This window comes from Nuphar pumila, chromosome 6 (genome assembly GCF_984573655.1).
Source record: "Nuphar pumila chromosome 6, dmNupPumi1.hap1.1, whole genome shotgun sequence".
In the NCBI taxonomy this organism is placed as follows: Eukaryota; Viridiplantae; Streptophyta; class Magnoliopsida; order Nymphaeales; family Nymphaeaceae; genus Nuphar; species Nuphar pumila.
Genome location: NC_143254.1, coordinates 67,183,053 through 67,202,490, shown reverse-complemented (window position 1 = coordinate 67,202,490; position 19,438 = coordinate 67,183,053). Strand labels below are relative to the sequence as shown.

General features: G+C 38.4%; 1 non-coding gene across 1 annotated transcript; it reads left to right on the top strand.

Annotated features, from left to right (window-relative positions):
• Nucleotides 1–704: 704 nt before the first annotated feature.
• On the top strand, nt 705–778 carry TRNAD-GUC (transfer RNA aspartic acid (anticodon GUC)). Its single transcript has one exon. It is a non-coding gene; the product is annotated as a tRNA-Asp (tRNA).
• The last annotated feature ends 18,660 nt before the right edge of the window (nt 779–19,438 follow it).

Sequence of the window (19,438 nt, the reverse complement as noted above, 5' to 3'; positions counted from 1 at the left end):
TATGATTGAAGGGAAGGCAGCCACAGAGGTACTAAAGGTGAAGTATAATGAAGGTATGTGTCAACATATGACTGTGTTGTAATGATGAACATAGTGTATAGCAATGATAGGATGTGAAAAGTGGTGGAGTGTGGAAATGTATGTGGGTGTAAATGCAGAAGTGTGAGTGCAGTAAATGTGTTGTGAGATCATAAATGGAGAGTGAAGTTAACCAGGGTGATAGGCAGCGAGTCACCAGAAATAATTACTGCTCCTTGTGATTCAATGATGAACAGGGCTGCTACTCCAGATGGAGGAATCAACATGTGGTTTGTGGTTTTACTCAAATAGATGCTCACATAGACAACATCTTATGGCTAATCATACAGCTCAAAAAGATAGCCATCATCTATAAACTTCGAATCTGCTAATGAATCAAGCTAATCCGGGAAATAAAATGAAAAAGATGAAAAAGAGAAGAGCCCTTTTTCATTGAAAGATGGATTGTCAGTCAATTTGGCAATAACCACGGATTGCTTTGCTATTACTATCCATCTTCTCTTCTATCTATGTGGATATGTATATCTATATATCCGTTCCAAGCGTCGATTACGATCTATTTTTTTTTATATATGATCCATCTATACGGTTATGGTTCGATGAAATAAAATATGAAATATGAAATCAAAATAAATAATAATGTAAGCTTTACACCTCATTTTCCTGGGATTGTAGTTCAATTGGTCAGAGCACCGCCCTGTCAAGGCGGAAGCTGCGGGTTCGAGCCCCGTCAGTCCCGTCCCGCCCTGGGATCCTATGAATCGATTGATTCATCTCTCCACCTTCTGCGAAGAGGGGGAGACAAAGAGCAGGATCTATTTTCCTTCAACCAAGACAGGAAGCTTCATGGCAATAACAGGTTTTATAGCAACATTCAGTGATTTCTATAGTGACAAACATCAGGCCATCTGATGTCACGCAGAAAATGCCTCTCATGAGGAGTGGATGTCTACACTCAGATGTGCAATCTAAACTCGTTTTCAATAAATGATGGCGCTATGTGATAGCGATGAAGGAGGAAAGGTTGACAGGTGATGTGACATGCCAACACTGTGAGTGTGTGATGTTGCTGAAGTTATGCAGCAATGAAAACTGAGTGTAATGTACTCAAATACCACCATTTCCTGAAAGCTTTATAAATAGCAACAGTGTAATGAAAGTACTGTAGGAAAATACTTGGGATAACTAATTACACACGGTCAGGATATGAGAAAGAAAGAGTTCGCTGCCTTAGTTATGTAACAAGACAACTATTTGATGCTGATATCAATGATGACCAGACCAAGGCCCCTGTTACGAGTCCACCATCGAACTGTCAGTATAGACAACACCAAAATCGATACACCATCATGCAAGGTGAAACGATAGTAGCAGATTAAATATAACATCAACTTCCATAAATGTGTGCTGTCAAACTTTAGCCATGTTACAAAAAGATTCTTTTATTTCTTATGAGTTATGTTGCACTCATATCCCCCTTTTCGGGCTCTAGCTACAGTTGGTATTTCAGAGAAAAAAGATATTGTTATTTTCTTCCCAATGAAGGTATATAAAGAAAGAGAAGGAATTCCATGCAAAGTGAATGGCTAATTACAAGCTACGGGGATTTTTTTTTTATATCACCTTATCATCAATATGCTTTAACAGGAAGAGAGAACTTAGATTGGTCATAATGATTAAGGTGTCTATATCTTGGAAATACTTCACAATAAGGTAACACTTTTGTCAATGAAATTTGGTGAAAAGGATTTATGATGGTTTCGACTTTTCAAACTACAAATAGGATCTTCCAAAAGACCCTACAACAACGATTGATCTTGCTTTTACAACCCTTTTTTTCAATTCATGCTAACCAAAACTATAGGATGGTACAACAGTAATAGCATCATCATGCTCGAATTTGAGGCTCTTGAAAAGGCAAACTAAGCTTTAAACTGTAAACGAGGCTTTCCTATCATGTGGACATTGTAATATTCAACAGATCATCTTCACCGTCACGTCTGTAATCACAATATCATTCCCTATTTGTAAACTGAAAAGGGGTAATACAATAAAAGTTTTCGGTGAGGCTGGCTTCAAGATAAGATAACAATGGCATGACCAAGAATTTTTTTTTGAATCGAGTTCACACCATCCATAATGAAAACATAACAATATAGCCATACTGAAAATCCTTGCAAATTTTAAAATGCACAAGGCTAAAAACGCAAATGAGCCAAATAGGAAGATGCACATCAGGACAACTATTATCACAACAGGGGAAATAATAGAGAAAACAATTAAAGGGATGAACCATAAAATCTAAAAGAATGTATAGAATGTTTCATCAGAAATATAGGGACGATATTAGTAATGAAGATGGAACCTCAAAAATCTAAAGCATCAACAGAGTACAGTAGTAATGGACACAGCAAAATGAAAACCATGAATCGGGCATTATAAAAGCAAGAAATCAAATGCCTATCGATAACCATAACTAACATAAAGCAAATCCAATCAACAAAGGTGCAAACTAATTTATCGTGAGGGATCTGAACTCCCATGTAAATCAGGATAACATGATGAAAATAAAAAATCGACCACAATAAGGATTAGTAAGCAATGTAATCAACAGAATGAACGAAAAGAAAAAAAAAGTGTCGGAAAGGTTTACTCCTTTATTGTTGCACTATGTAATCCGATTTGCTATGTGCAAGTCGGATTTACAAGGCGTGCATCCATGGGACAAAGTAAATCAAAGGCATCAATGGGAAAAATAAACCATAAACAGAAGATTGTGGTAAGAGATAGATTGATCCTGTTATGAACAAGTCAATTATGCTTCCAATGCCTTTATGATGACAAAGAGATACAGAAAAGCAAAATCGTAAAGGAAACTTTCTTTTGAAAATTTAAATAAGAAGGAAAAAAATGAACTACTTACCATTTTCTATTGTTGCAGATCTTGATTTCCGAAACAGGTTGCTGAAGGGGAGTCGACCCTCAACCGCTTAAGGTGGATGTCTCAGGGAACAAGGAGATGGAGAGTGAGGCAGAAAGCATTGTAGATGATGAAGAGGATGAAGGTAAAGGGAAATTGTGAAGGAAATGGGTGATGATCGATAGTGGAGATGCGATGGAACTCTGCAAAAGATGAATGGATCAGATGCAAAGAGGGATGGGGTCGAAGATAGATGCCAATGGTCAATGCCCTTGGCTTCCCCGTGCTTCTGCTTTTATAGAGGAAAGGGAAGGTTCGGGAAGGAGCATATTTCAGTTGCGAATCAACGGCTAAGGTGAGAAGGATCCCCATCGAGCGAGCGAGAGGGGAGAAGGCGGGTAGGGGCGTGTGGAAGAGAGCGGGAGAGGAAGGATAGGAGAGAGAGCTTCCGTTGGAGATGAAGGGTGGTGGCCATTGGCGATGGAGGGTTGAGGATGGGGAAGGCCTGCGAGAGGGAGCAGGGGAACCGAGACGGAGAAGGAAACCGTGAAACGAAAGGTGACCGTTGTGAATTCTCTTGATTTTTAAAAAGAGGATTCCCCGATTTTCCAAAAAAAAATTCTCTAAAAGAGGTTTTTTGCAATTTTCTTTGTATTTTGAATTTTTTTTGTTTGTTTTCTTGGTATTTTCTGATTTTTTGTTATTTTGGAAATAAAACTCTAAACTTAAGCAATATGAGGGACAAAACTATTTTTTTGTATTTTTGAGAAATAATTATAAAAAGAGGAATTTTCTGAGGATTCATGTAAGACCCGCAATTTTTCAGAAAATATCTGAATAAAATTCATGAGGCATTTACCGGTAAAAATAGCATTTCTTCTCAGAATGCAAAACGAATCAATTCCTGCGAGCCAGTTATACTTAGGATATTCGTCGAATCGCGAATATATGCTCAAACACTCTGGAAGCCATAACTTCCTACCTGAATGAAATCAAAGGATTCCTACGAGCCAACTTTCTTAGTTACGTCAATACGAAGAAAATGGCGTACTCAGAATTTTTCGGAAAAAATCGCCGGAAACCCGAAATTCTTGCGGGACCCACAGAAATATTGGTGGGACCCACAGAAATATTCCTCAGAAAATATCTGGTGGGACCCACAAAAATATCCCATGGAATATCCAAGTGGTCCCCACACCAAGGAACCTCTTGGAATTAAAAAGAAGCCAAGGGGGTAGAAGGGGCATGAGAAAATCCAAGAGGAGGTGGGCTTGGGCTATAAATAGCCCTCCCCACTCTCTCTCTTCTCATAAAAATCGACCCCCTCTCTCTCTTGCCTTCTCTCTCTCTCCTAAACCTCCCCTACCTAGCCTAGCCCACCTGAGCCCACCTGACCTGGTCTGAGCCTGCCTGACTTAGCCTGAGCCTGCCTGACCTGGTCCTAACCCACCTGACCTGGGTCTGAACCCACTTGACCTGATCCAAACCCAGTTGACTTGACTTGAACCTAGTTGGGTTTAAAGTCAAAGTCAAAGTCCTTTTTGGTCCAGATTCTGGTTTGGATTTCTGAACCCAGACTTAGCCTACTTGAGCTGAGTTCGAACCTGCTGAACCCAGTTGACTTGGATCGAACCCTGTTTGGTTCAAACCACTTAGGTTGAGTAGCTTAACCTACTCTACCTCTTTCTCAACTAAGTCAGCTTCATCTGACTTAGTCTGACCTCTCGAAGGAAGGCTCAAAGCCAAAGAAGCAACTCGGAGCCGTTTCTTCCACGATTTGAAGTAAGTTTGCTTCGTTGATCCATCTCTCTCAAGTATTTGATTGTTTGTATATAGAATATACTTTCTGAAGTAGTATCTTGCTTTAGTTCTTGGTTGAGCCCTCTAGGACGCTTCGGTGTTCACGCGCTCGCCTCGTAACTATCGTCGGATATATATGTTCGAATGCGCAGTATATGCGTTCTTCAAAATAGTATCTCACCCTAGTTCTTGGTTGAGCCCTCTAGGACACTTCGGTGTTCACTCGCTCGCCTCGTAACTATCGTTGGATACAGATCTAGGTGTATATCTGCTGATTCTGCCGACGCGTCTTATATCGCACAGGCTATGTAATTTACCTTTGCCGTCGCGTCGTATGATGCCAAGGCTCCCTGTTTTCTGCACTTCCGATTTCTGCACTTCCGATTATGCATTTACTTACGCCGTCGCGTCGAACGATGCCAAGGCTCCTGCTTTCTGCAATGTCTTTACTTACGCCGTCGCGTCGAACGATGCCAAGGCTTCTGCTTTGTTATATATGTAGAATATTTCGTTCAGTTACACACCCTGAACAATAGTATATGCATTTCTTTACGCCGCCGCTGTATAAAGCACAGGCTTCTGCTTATACTACATATATAGCGCATAAATGAGCGTTCAAATGGAGATCAACTCCAAATCGCCCATGCGATTCCTTGACCGCTCCTCGTTCAAGATTCTGCTTGACGAATGAAGCCCCTATTGGAAAGGCTTCGCTTTTTGGCAAAATGCTCTTTACGTAAAGACTAAGTTAATTACGTATGGCCTGGCTAGGGCCCAGGGTTCCTGCAACCTTGATGGATGCAAAGTATGCACAACGGTGCGCATCCATTTCCCGAATTAAGCGTGGCGATTTCCTACCAAAGAGGGGAGATGCCGCTGAAATGGATAAAAGAAACGCACGCTTTCTCCGTAAAAGAGAGGAAGGGTTGCTAAAATTTTTGAAGAAGCTAAGAATAGCTCAGAAAGAACGTAGCAGGATACTCTGACATATAGCAGAGTGCTACCCAGTTCATGGTTTGCCCTCTACAACGTAGAAGGGTTCGTCGCACCACTGCCGGTAGAGCAGGGGAGGTGCTGACGAAATGGTTGGCAGAAGAGCTGCCTGAACCAATGGAACGGCATAATGATGTCCGTTGATGGAACGATGTCAGATCGGCTCGTATCCTTGTGCCTGCAAGGGCACCTTGCTTGTAAGGGCCGCTGAGCCGGAGTAGAGGTTGCGCCTTGGCTAGGTTTGTACTCGTTGCGTAAAAATACGCCGAGTAGCCGATCTATCTAGATCGAGTCATATGCATGCTCATTGAGAACGGTTACACAACCAGACTCGTAAGGGCCGAAGAGCCAGAGTGTGTTGTTTCCACCCAAAGAGGTGTGATGCTCGTGGTGGCCGAAGTGCCAAAGAGCGGTGTTCTGCATGCATATGAATAAGACTTAAGGTCGCACATACCCCGCGGTTGAAGATCGTGTTAGGGGTACCCCCTCAGTAATGGCTGTGTTGGGGAAGACTGAATGGGGTCGGGTACATACTCCCGTAGTGCTGAAAGCACGGGCTGCCTAAATGGCATGCAGATTCTGTCCAAGTAATTGTAAGACTGGCAGACCCCTTCAGAAATTATGCTCACTGTGGAATGACAGTGATGGTACAGCCTTGAGTGACATGTATTTTACTTTGGACCTGATAGAGTCCACGATGGCCTCAGTCACTCATGGGTTTTGGGGTCGTGGTTATCCTTAAGATCTAAGGATTGAACCCAACTACTGCAAGTAGAGGATGCATCCGAATATGGGCCTAGTAGGATTCTCCCAGTTGAAACACACTGCCCTACTATGGATAGGGTCAACAGGCCTCTGGGGTATCTAAAATACATAGAATAATCAACCCCCAGAACGTCGCGTTGATGCCCGGACAATAGCTCTACCTGCGTACCAAAGGCGGGAGCGGTTAATTATCAAACAATGCATTAGCTCTAGGTACAGCGATGCTTTGAATGTATGAGTGGATGACGTGTTGAGTCAGTCCTGCATAACCTTTGTGAAGGTGTCATGTTCGGTATACTACTGGACCGACTGGGCAAAGACCCGTGTTGTATCCGCACGACTAAGCGAAGCTCGAGGAGTTGTCCTTAGATGCGTGGGATACGGATGTGCCAAGTATGAAGACTTGAGCTAGACATCACTTTGAGACCCGAAAGAGGTCATGGCTAAGTCGTGGAGACTTAAGCGGCTATTCAAATCACAGCCCTGAAAAGGCTTGCTCTAAGTCATGAGGACTCGAGCGGATGTTCAACTCATAGCCCTGAGGAGGCTCTTGCGATATACGCTAAGTCTTGGAGGCTTGAGCGTCGTTATTGCGCATTGCGACCTTGAGTGGTCATTATCGTACTTGAGTTGAATGGATGTATGACTGCATGCTTACCAGACCATCAGTGGTTCTGACCCCGTTTTATGGGGATTTCAGGTGTTGAACCTGCGTGGCGATATGCGGAGCAAGGCGGCATCGAGTTCCAGGGTTTCTCTAGACAGAGTTGTACTGCTTCCTTTTATTGAACCTACACTGCTTTTCTAAGCAGTAGTGTTGTAATAAACATGAGTTTTCGATAAAATGGAACACCTTGGTGGTCAATGAATTGCTTGGCCACATACCTGCAACGTGCTCGTAGTTTTCTAAAACCGACGACTCATTATCGTCTTATTCCGCTGCTAAAAGCTTTTCTAAGTTCCGCTGCAAAGAAAAAAAAAAGAGAAATTCATGAAAATTTTAACTTAGCTTTGTTTTGAAAATCCGGGGCGTTACAATTCAAGACTATTCTTTGGAAAATTCTTCAAAAAATGGGTTTGAATTCAAAATTTGAGAAGATTTTTGAGTTTTTAACCTCGAATCGAGAAATATAGAGCAATGAATCCAAACGGGTGCCGGATGGACTATCCGAGCCTATCAAAATTTATTTTTGATATTTTCATAATTTGAATTGAAAATTGGATAGCGAGGCTCAAGTTTGGGTCTTTTACCTGGATCTGGATCCGAAATCGAGTCAAAGATATAAAAAATTGATTTGGTTCCAGTAAATTTAAAAAATAAACTAGAATTTTGAACGAGAAACAACTCAATTGCTCAGATAACGGGGGCCAAGGGTAAAGAGGGAATATTTATAAGATTTTAAAAAATTTGGGGTGTTCACAGATGCCCCTCTTTGCTACTAAGCTGATTGGAAGCCGAGCTTAGTGGCAAAGAAAACACTCCAAATTTTGAAAAATGCCCCAGTCAGCAGATCTGAACTTGGTGTGGAAGAATTTGTTTGAAAGACATGGTTTCTCAGGATTAATACCTTATCCTGAATGGTTTTGGGGAGATGAAATCCTTGAAAATGATATGACTAGATAACAGAAGTGAGGAAATCGTGATGGGTCTTTGGGCAAAGATCCCGAAATGATGAAAGATAAGAATTTTGATCAAGTCTCATGGGTGAGTCAAGATCATGCTTTTGGAATGACTCAGGTTTAGCACTTAACCTGGATGGGATGAAGATATCTCAAGATAACCTGAATGGAGGAAGAAATATATGAGGACCTTGATGGGACATTTCTGAGAAAAATGCCTCATGAGATGAAACTCAAGCATGACCCTTTCTGGATGGATATACAAAGTATGTATTCCTTTGTGGGGAAAAACCACGAAGGGACTGGGAGGATTGCCTCATCAAAATGAGGCTCAGTTTAACCCAAACCTGAACGGAAGATACCTCATGGAGCGAGGCCCAGGCTTAACCCTTATCTTGAAAGGGACGATACCTCGAGGAGCGAGGTTCAGGCTTAACCCTTATCCTGAAAGGGACGACCCTCCGAAATCCTCAAACGAAGAAATCGTGATGGGACAAAAAAAATACTTCGCCAAAACGAGATTCAGGTTGTACCTGTGATCATCGCAAAATTTTTCCTCTTATTCCTCTTTTCCTTTCTCTTTGCCTTTTTAGCCTCTATTCCCTTTTTAAAGAGGAATAAAAGATAGAAAAAAAGAAGAGAAAATGAAAAAAGGGAAAAGAGAGAGGAACTCTTTTGCGGGGGTCTCACTTGACCTTAATTTTGAAAATGTTTAGAAAATTACTCGCCTCTGTTTTGAAATATTTGTGGGGAAATTGGGAGACGGAATTCGCTCATCAGTACGAGGTTCGACCATTCCTGGCGCCTTTACCAGGGGTAATCAAACCAAGGATCGAATTTATGCCTCTTTGCTTTGCTAAAAAGATTATCTAAGAATTTATCCTAAGTCTAAATGCACAAAGAATCATGCTTGTGCAATGCAAGGATGTATGCTCTTTTTTTTAAAAAAAATTGATTTAGAAATATCCAAGTGTTTTTGAGATGACTTTGATAATAGAGTGAAGAAATGGTCTCTAACTTAAGACAGATCAGGAAAGGTGTTTAACGTTCTAAGTCTTTGGAATAATCAGAGTTTTTGGTAAAATAAATCTTGACTTTGAAAAGAATGTTTTGAAGCTGAAATAAAAGAAAAAAAAGAAAGGAAGCTTCAAAGTCAGAAATGGACTTTGGATTCAGATTTTTGAACCTAGATTTAGGAGAGGAAATGAATATTTAAAATGGAATTGAATTCTATGTTTGAAGATTGAAATCAGAATGAAATTTGAGGAATCCAAGTTGAGTTTGAAAAATAGAATTGGGTTTAAGAGATCAAGATGGGATAATGAGAAATGGAATTGGTTTTTGGAATTTGGGATTTAAGATAAACTTGGATTTTGAAATCTGGAATGAAATTTGGATCTGAGGTCTGAGATCCAAGATGGAGTTGGATCCGAAATCTGGAATCCTAAATGGAATTTGGATTTGAAGTCTGCGATCCAAGATTGAATTGAATTCTGGATCTAGAACCCTAAATGAACTTTGAAATTGATTTTAAGATATTGATTTAAACTTGAATTTAAATTTTGAAAAAAATGAATTTGGAATTTCAAAGTTGATTTGAAATTTGATTAGAATTAGAAATTGAATTTTGAATATACAAATGAATTTCAAAGTCAAATTGGACTTTAAATTTGAATTTGAGATATTGAATTGAATTTGAATTTGAATCTATAAATAAGAATTGATCTCAGAAATGAAGAAAATACTCGAAATCACGTGGAGTTTTTGAAAGGGACTTTCGAAAATATGATGCAATTCTATCCTAAATGATGAATGAATCTAAAGAATTTGAAATTGGATTTGAAAATCATATTTCATTCTTTAAATGAATGTAAATAAGATTGAAGATATAATACATCCCTGACTATGGTCATTGAATGTATTAATAATCATATTTAGATTCAAATGAAGAATAAAATACATTTTGGTGCTTTTATAGAGTTTAAAATGAGATTAACTCTCAATATATCCAGACTATGGCCATTGATATACATTTTGAGTTAATTCTAATTTAAACCCTGATAAAAGAAGAAAATGTATAGAAACATGATGATTTCTGAAGGGGGATTGTGATCATCGCAAAATTTTTCCTCTCGTGATATTCTCTCTCTTCCTTCTCATTTCCTTTCCAACCTCTTATTTTCCTCCTTTTTGAAGGGAGAAAGATAAAAGACAGAAAGAAAGAGAGAAGAGAAAAGAAAGAAGAGAAGAAGAACTCTTTTGCGGGTCTCACTTGACCTTAATTTTGAAGATATTTTGAAATAACTCGCCTCCGTTTTTTGAAATATTTGCGGGAAAACTGGGAGACGGGATCCGCTCGTCGGTACGAGGTTCGACCGTTCCTGGCGCCTTTACCAGGGGTAATCGAACCAAGGGTCGTATTTTATGCCTTTTGCTTTGCTAAGAAATTATCTAAGTATTTATCCTAAGTCTAAAAATGCATAATGAATCATGCTTGTGCAATATGCAAAGATGTATGATCTTTTTGAAAATATTTTGAAGAATTTCCAATTGAGATCGATAAAGTGAAGAAATGATTCCTAACTTAGAACTTAAGATTTAAAATTCTAAGTTTTTAGAATAATCAAGAGCTTGGGAAGATGAATCTAGATCTGGAAAGAGATGGTTTGAAGTTTTTGAGATAAAAGAAGAAGAAAGAAATTTTCTGAGTCATAAATGGACTTTGATTCAGAATAGAAATGAAAAATGGAATTGAATCAGAAGGAAAGATAGAGTTGGGAAATTTGAACAAAATTGAGAAATGGAATTGATTTAAAAGTTGGATTTTTCAAGATGAAATCTGAATCCAATATCTAGATTCTGAATAGAATTCAAAGTTGAATTTAGGATTTGAAATGGGAACTTGATTCGAAATCTAGAATGAAATGGAATTGTTTTTAAGGGTTGGAATTAAGGTGGAATTTGGATTTTGGAATTTTGGATGGAATTGGATTCAAGATTTGGAATCCAAGATGATATTTGGATCTGAAATCTGAGATCCAAGATAGGGTTAGGCTCTGGATCCTAAGATGGAATTGGATCTGAGGTCTGAGATCCAAAGTAGAATTGGACATTAGATCCTAGAATGGATTTGGATCTAAAGTCCGAGATCCGAGGTGAATTGGGTTCTGAATTTTAAAGAATGGATTTTGGATCTGAAGTCTGAGATCCAAAGTAGAATTGAGTTCTGGATCCTAAGAACTGGATTTTGGATCTGAAGCTGAGATCCAAAGTAGAGTTGGATTCTGGTTCCTAAGAATTGGAATTTGGATCTGAATCTGAAGTCAATGGTAGAATGGGATCTGGATCCTAAGAATGGATTTTGGATCTGACTCTGAGATCCAATGGTAGAATAAGGATCTGGATCCTAAAAGAAATTTGGACCTATGATTGGAGATCCAAAGTGGAATAAGGATTTGGATGGAATTTGGATCTGTGATGGGAGATCCAAATGGGATAAGGATTTGGATCCTAAATGGAATTTGGATCCGTGATGGGAGATCCAAAATGGGATAAGGATTCGGATCCTAAGAATTTTTGGAATTTGGATCTGAATCTGAGATCCAAAGCAGAGTTGGATTCTGAATCCTAAATGAAATTTGGATCTGTAATTGGAGATCCAAAGTGGAATGGAGTTTTATACTCGAAAATCTGGATCCAAGTTGAGACTAGGATTTTGACTTTGGATTTGGGTTTTTGAAAGTCCAAATGGGACTTTTAAAGATGGATCTGGGTTTTTAGAAACCCAAATTTTAGACTTGAGATTCAAATCTAAACCTTGATTGAAGATAAGAGGATGAACTTGATTTTGAAATCAAAAGATAACTTCAAAGTTAAATTGAACTTTGAATTTGGATTTTGATTTGAGTTGAAGTTTTTGAATATGAAATAATTTTGAAATTTCAAAGTCAAATTGGTCTTTGAAATTGAATTATTGAATCTTGGAGTGAGATAGAGTTGGCTTTAAATAAGATCTGATGAAGAAGAAGAAAAACTTGGAATTTTTGAAAAGGAGGTTTTGAAAATATGATGCAGTTCTACCCTAAATGATGAATGAATTTAAATTTTGAAATTAGATTTTGAAAATTGTATTTCATTCTTTACATGAATTGAAATAAGATTGAAGATATAATACATTCTTGACTATGGTCATTGAATGTATTATATAATAATCTATATAATAATCAAATGATAACCTTATCCACATATTTCCTGCAAAATAACCGGATTAGTAATAAAAAGGGAAAATCATATACATATGGAAATCAAATGATGAAAATGTATGTATGATAAAAAGGATGGAAAAGATGTCTATATACATATATACATGTATATACATACATATATAGGTATATTCACATAAATGTACATATCTATGTATAGGCATATATATATATATATACATATAGGGGTATATTCAATGGCATGTTATGAAATTTTAATGAAGTGAACTAAGCAAATGAAATGCCACGAAGATGAAACAAGCAAGTAAAATGCTGCGAGAATGCACAATGATATATTATGAAGGCCTCCAGTGATGCATATCCCTCCAAATGAACTGCTTATTTGATGCTACTTCTGGATCTGAGAGAGTAAAATCTATGGATGCTTTGTTCCTGGTTACTTAGTTTATGGTCAAAACATTCTTATTGGAAAAAAAAAAAAAATGATGACAGATAGATTTCTTTTCTTTTTTTTTTTTATACTTCCCATGAATCAACCTCTAGGACAGATTTCTAACACGAATTCTGGTGTTAATGAAGAACTTGATATTTGTAAAACAAGAAGTTCCTTTATTCTCTGCTGGTACTGAAATGTCAAAAGATGCAACTATCTATCCAGCAATTGCAATTGCATAATCAAATGAATCACATATTACAGTTGTGGCAGTCATAACAGGTGGACCAAATACAATTGACAACCCATTCCCTTGAACAGACTGCTGAAGAATCACCATCATGTTAAACCATAGTGAACCTCAATCACCAAAATTGAGCATAGTAAGAAAGGTAAGTCAATCATCTGCAACCCGAACATGACACCACCCAATAATACATTTCACAATAACCCAACAATCTAGCCCTTTGAACCAGTGGCCTAATGTGATTTACAGTAGTTCTGAAGTCTGATTTAGTCATCATCAAAGAATTACTTCTAGACACCCTTTCGGCACAAAACCTAAGCAAACATTATCACCAAGTTGCAAAAATTTCTGGGAGAGTCATGCAAATTGAAATGTTGGGAGGTTAAACCAACACATATACGAATAGACTGATATCAAATCTGAAGCACAAGTAAACAGTGATTGATAACTAATGGTGAATGCAAAAGGGCTGTACTAGTAAGATGAGGTGAGGTGTTATGCAATGAACTATACCAATGCTAAATAATAATAAAAAAAATGCAACTGCAGCAAGTGGCTACTGTTATGCAGTGTGAATGTACAGAGGTGATTAGTACAGGAAATGGGGGGGGTACAGGGGCTACTATGGAGGTTGAACAGTGAATAAGAACTAGCCACAACTTAGATTGATGAATATATTGATTCCTCCACTCGATTTCATGCCACAGATTGAATTTCTACACTTGGCTTATCATGGCACGGTAAGTCAATAGATCACTCTCAGCGGCAAGTCGATTTGCAATAGATAGATTTCTGCAAGTTGGATTATGCAAATCACTTAACAAATGGCTTTCAGCTATGTCAAACGCTCTTACTAAAAGGAGTTGGCAATGTCTTATTCTCTGATCATACTCATATTGTTGGTCATCATGGCAGTCACCAGCTGTGACAGGCCTTGGTGGCAAAGGAATGAATAGGTGAGTGGTATAGGTATTTGCAAATAAAGAGTACAGACGCAGATCTGCCTACTGAAGTTGCGCTGCTAAATGAAGAAACATACTCATGCTAAGACTGGACCGAATAACAATGCATATACAAAAGAATATGTGATATATTGATTGGACTAAATATAAACAGGGGGTGACTATGATGTAAACCAACAAAGATGATACAACAAATGGGATTTTGACAACTGCATTCAGAAATGGGCAAACATGCAATCCTATGCCCGCCATGCCCTATAACCATGTGTCATTTCTCATAGCAGGATCAAAGGTAAAATAAAAAAAAAGGGTCCCCCTGCTCGCCACCAGTGGTTTGATGAAGGATCTACGACTAGGCTCTCCAACAGAACCTCAGACCGCAATCACTGCTCCAGCTAGGCTCATTAGTCAAGCCATCTAATCACTAACTCCCTGTCAGGCTGTAGATGTTCTATAGGACTGGTGACAGCCTTAGATTCTGGATAACACTCTATAAGCTCGATGAAGATTTAAAAACTCAGACATTTGGTCTAGAGGAGGTGAGGGTCCAAACAACCAATGACCTATCCTGAAGGTATTGGAGACATATGAATGGAGATTAATCAATTTCCACTTGAAATGTATATTAAACACATTTTGCAGAGAACTAAAATGAAGCTAAAAAAAAAGGGAATACTGACCAATTTGCCACAATATTAATAGCTAAAATGAAACAATGATGGATTCAATTCAATATATATGAACCTGTTCAGAACACCGGGCTTCTCACAACTCCCAATCCTGGTGAGCGAGAAAAGGAAGCAACATTAGGCAGGATATGATTAATTTAACTGGTCAGAATTTATGATAGACTCCAGTGATTCGATGATATCACTGCCGGATATCACTGATCACCATCATGATGGTGTTTGTATATGCCTTGGACAAAAAGATAAACATTACGAGCAAAGGTATTCAAACCATCATGAAAGATATTCAACATGGCATCCGAGGAAAACTGAAAACAAAATAGATAAATAGTAAGAGATTTAACTACCAGTGAGAAGAGAATCAAGGCAAAGTTGCTTGTGAACCTGTCCCAGAATGACATTCAGTCGTGACTCTCATTGCAGATGATGGTGATGTCTATTCGACTCCACATGGTCCAAAAAAAAAAAAACTATTTGCTGTCTATGATCTATACATGTAAACTTATACATCTCAAAACATTGAATGGGTAAAATCTGCTGACATATGGAAAAGTATAGAATCTAATGGACATTAGCCGATTACCAAAAAAAAAAAATTCTCTGAGTGTTTTTATAGATATACCATAGCAAAACAAATGTGAGGAAAATACAAATGCCAGACACTAGAGGCTAGGGAAGGTCGTGAAGGCAGGTGTTGACAATAAAACACATATTATAAACAGAGATCACCTGTAAGCAGCAAATGGAAAACAACAAAAACAACAACAAAAACAACTCTCATTTCTGATTAAAGCCGGATCTCTGATTCTTTTCAACGTATCGCCTGGTCTGAGTTGATTTTCTATTTGATGACGAAACAATATATGACTGATCATCGATAGATCAGTGGACAGGAATACAATGCATATAAAAAAAAATCTCAGTTGATGTTGGGATAATTTTATCCCATCTCTGTTGCATAGGGGTATGTCGGGGTGGCTAAAGGCAACTCAGATAAAAACCCATGGTGCGTCAATGGGGCAAATAAATGGAAAGGAGAGTTTAAATGGGGTTTATGTAAGAAGAAAGTAGAAGAAGGGGGGATTAATTAAGAAGAAATGAAGAAAAGGAAGGGTATTGTCCTTACCAGAGGTGTTGAGGATTGACCTTCTCACAGGCGACTGCAGGGGAGACGCCTTACGGAGAGCTTCTTCTTCTTGTTTTTGCAGGGGGAACTTTGAACGGAAGAAATATGACGATTCTGAAGAGTTCTTGATGTCCTTAGCCGATTGGATCGTGGATTGTAATGGGGGATTTCAGAGGGAACTCAGTTGTTGATCGGTGATTTGCTAGAAAGAAAATGTATGCCTCAGAAGAGAAAAAGATGATCGATCCCTTGAGAAGCGATGGATGCCTTCTTTTAAAGGAGCAGTGGAAGGTTCGAGTGGAAAACCCGTTGGAGATGGAAGGTGGAGATGAAGATATGCGGTTTCGTGATGGAGGGTGGATGGAGGATGAGCATGGAGATCGCACATGGGGGGGGAAACGGCCGGCCATGGAGACAGTTTCGGGAGGGGCGGCTGCGCCTCCCTCCCCCTCTTCTTCCTTAAGAAGGGTAAAAGAAAAAAACCTAAAAAGGGTTTTCCAAAGACCCCCCCCCTTTCAACTTTCAAATTTTTACAAAAGGGGGCTTCAGAGGTCTTTAGCGAAAATTATTTTGCAAAAAGGCTCGAAATCATTTGTTTTTCTCAAAATCTTTCCAATTTTTTTTGGTTTTTGGTGTTATTTTTCCATTTTTTTGCATTTTCAGGTAAAAATCCTAAGATTTGCGAGAAAGCAAAGATTAAAACTATTTTTTTTGTGTTTTTTGCAAAATATCTACAAAGAAAATTTTTCTGAGAATTTTAAGGCTATTTTTGGGGAAATTTCTTCAGAAAATGCATTTGGATCCGGATTTTGAAGAAATATGGATTTGGATCCGGAATAAATTTTGAATATAGCCATATGGAATTTAATTCAGAAAATCTGAAAAATTGACTGAAATTTAGCTTTGGTTTTCTCGGAAAAATGGAACCGGGGGCAAGAGGGTCATTTTTACAAAACTTTGAAAAATTTGGGGTGTTCACAGATGCCCCTCTTTGTTACTAAGCCGGTTGGGAGCCGAGCTTAGTGGCAAAGATAACACTCCAAATTTTGAAAATGCCCTAGATAGCAGATCTGAACTGGGTGTGGAAGAATTGTTTTGAAAATATGGTTTTTCAGGCTTAGAACCTTATCCTGAATGGTTTTGGGGAGACGAAATCCTCGAAGATGATATGATTGAGTAGAAAATGAGGAAATCGTGATGGGACTTTGGATGAAAATTCTGAAATGGTAGGAAACGAAAATTTTGATCAGGTCTCATGGGTGAGACAAGATACTCCTTTTGAAATGATTCAGGTTTAGCCCTTAACCTGGATGGGACGAAGATATATCAAAAATGAATTTGGAAATGAGGAAAGGAATACATGGGGACCTTGATGGGACATTTTGGAAAATGCTTCGTGAAATGAAGTCCGAGTATGATCCTTTCTCGGATGAATGTATGAAGTATGGGTTCCTTGATGGGAGGAGCCATGATGGGACTGAAAAAATATCTCATCAAAACGAGGAATCTCATTGGAATGTGACTCAGGTTTAACCCAAACCTGCAAGGAAGATACCTCGCGAAGCGAGGTTCCGGGTTAACTCTTAGTCTGGATAGAAAATCTACCATATGGGTTTCTCAGAAATGGAGAAAGCACGATGGGACCTTTGGAATTTGGACGAACAAATCCGAGAGGGGTTTTTGCGAAAGGAGAAAATATAGAGTCCCTAAAGCTTTGAAAAGGGGAAGAAATTGGGCGTCTCATTGCTGAGACTGAAATAGCTTTTGAAATTAAATGATCTTTCGCAAATGGTTCAGGTTTGACCCTTATCCTGAGTGGGGGAAATCTACCATACAGGTTTCTCAAAAATGGAGAAAGCATGATGGGACGTTCGGAATTTGGATGAACAAATCCGAAAGGGGTTTTTGCGAAAGGAGGAAATATAGGGTTCCCTAAAGCTTCGAAAAGGGAGAAGAAATTGGGCGTCTCATTGCTGAGACTGAAATAGCTTTTGAAATTTAATGATCTTTCGCAGAAATTTCAGGTTTGACCCTTATCCTGAGTCGGAAAACACCATACGGAATCCTTGACTGAAGAAACCGCGATGGGACAGGAAGAGATACTTCAACTAAATGAGGCAACTCTTCTGGAAGATATAGACAACGCTAAGTTTCATCAAAATGGATATTGAATGTTTATTTTATTCTTGGAATAGCTAGAAAATTTTGCCAATAAGACAAAATCATAGTAGATTCAAACGCTTGGAAATATACACGTATGTGCGAAAGATATTCTCTCTTTTACCTAGAGTATTTCCCCCAAATGAGGTTAGCTCCTCAGTTATAAGAGTCAAATTCAAAATTTTTAGCACTGATGATTTTCTTCAAGGAAGCTATCCATTTCCATGATATGAGAATAAAAGAAATATTCTTAATTTCATAAAAGCAAGAAATAAAGAGATATTGATAAAAGAATTTTGCATGAGAAAAGATGACTTCTGGCAACTTCGGCAATTTGATATCTGGGTGTTTTCCCACGATGATCTTTTTGCACTCTTTTTTAGTCATTGGGCTTTCTCGATTTTTCACATCATCCTTCATTTGGATGTCCTGACTTTTTTTTTCTCTCTTTTTCAGAGAAGGGTACGTCACAAACTCCTTCATCTTGGAGATGCTCCGATCCTTCTTTCTCTCAGAGATTGTATATGATATTGGCTCAAAAGGTCTTTATATGATAGCTGGAATCAAATATCTTTTAGGGTTTGTTGGTAGGTTCATCGCATCTGCCTTCATCTCGACAGTGATCCGAACTTTCCCTGGAAGGATCCGTCACAAACTCCGTCATCTTGGAGATGTTTCAAATCTTCTTTGGCCCCGGGGATCTACTTGCTTAATTCGCCTTCATCTTGACGACAATTGAGAGATCCCTTTTGCGGATATTTGATTGCGACTTTTTAAACGAAAATGAGAAGATATGGGTTGAGTGGATTCTTTTGTAGCTCAAGATATTTCCACTGCCTGATTGCCAGAAAGTCATTTTAAAACATGCGCCATAGCCACGATCAATATCAATTCGCTTCTGGCTTTTCAACATCATTGAAGATTTCTTTTATTGACCATATCGAGGATATTTCTTACATCCTTTTGGTTGATCAACAGGAAAAGATTTGAATTTTACCTCTTTTTCGCAAAAAGTTTCACCTTTTGGAAGGAAATACAGGAGGTAATCTAAGGAAATTCTTTTTGTGTAGTAAGAATATTTAGAATCAACAAAATGTTTTTAGCAAATTGGCAAAATTTTCATGAATTCTTTGTGAAATAATCACTCAATATAGATTTTGATGAGACCTTGAGTTGTAATTTAAAGAAATGGCGTAAGAAATCAGACTTTAGAAAACTGGATTTGATGAAATACATGAGGTTTTGGAAATCCCGACCAGTTTATGAGAAACTGGATTTTTTATAATCCCGACCAGTGAAAACACTGGATTTCAAATCCCGACCAGTGAAAAATACTGGATTTCAAATCCCGACCAGTTATGAAAACTGGATTTAAAATCCCGACCAGTTATGACAACTGGATTTCAAATCCCGACCAGTGAAAAATACTGGATTTCAAATCCCGACCAGTTATGACAACTG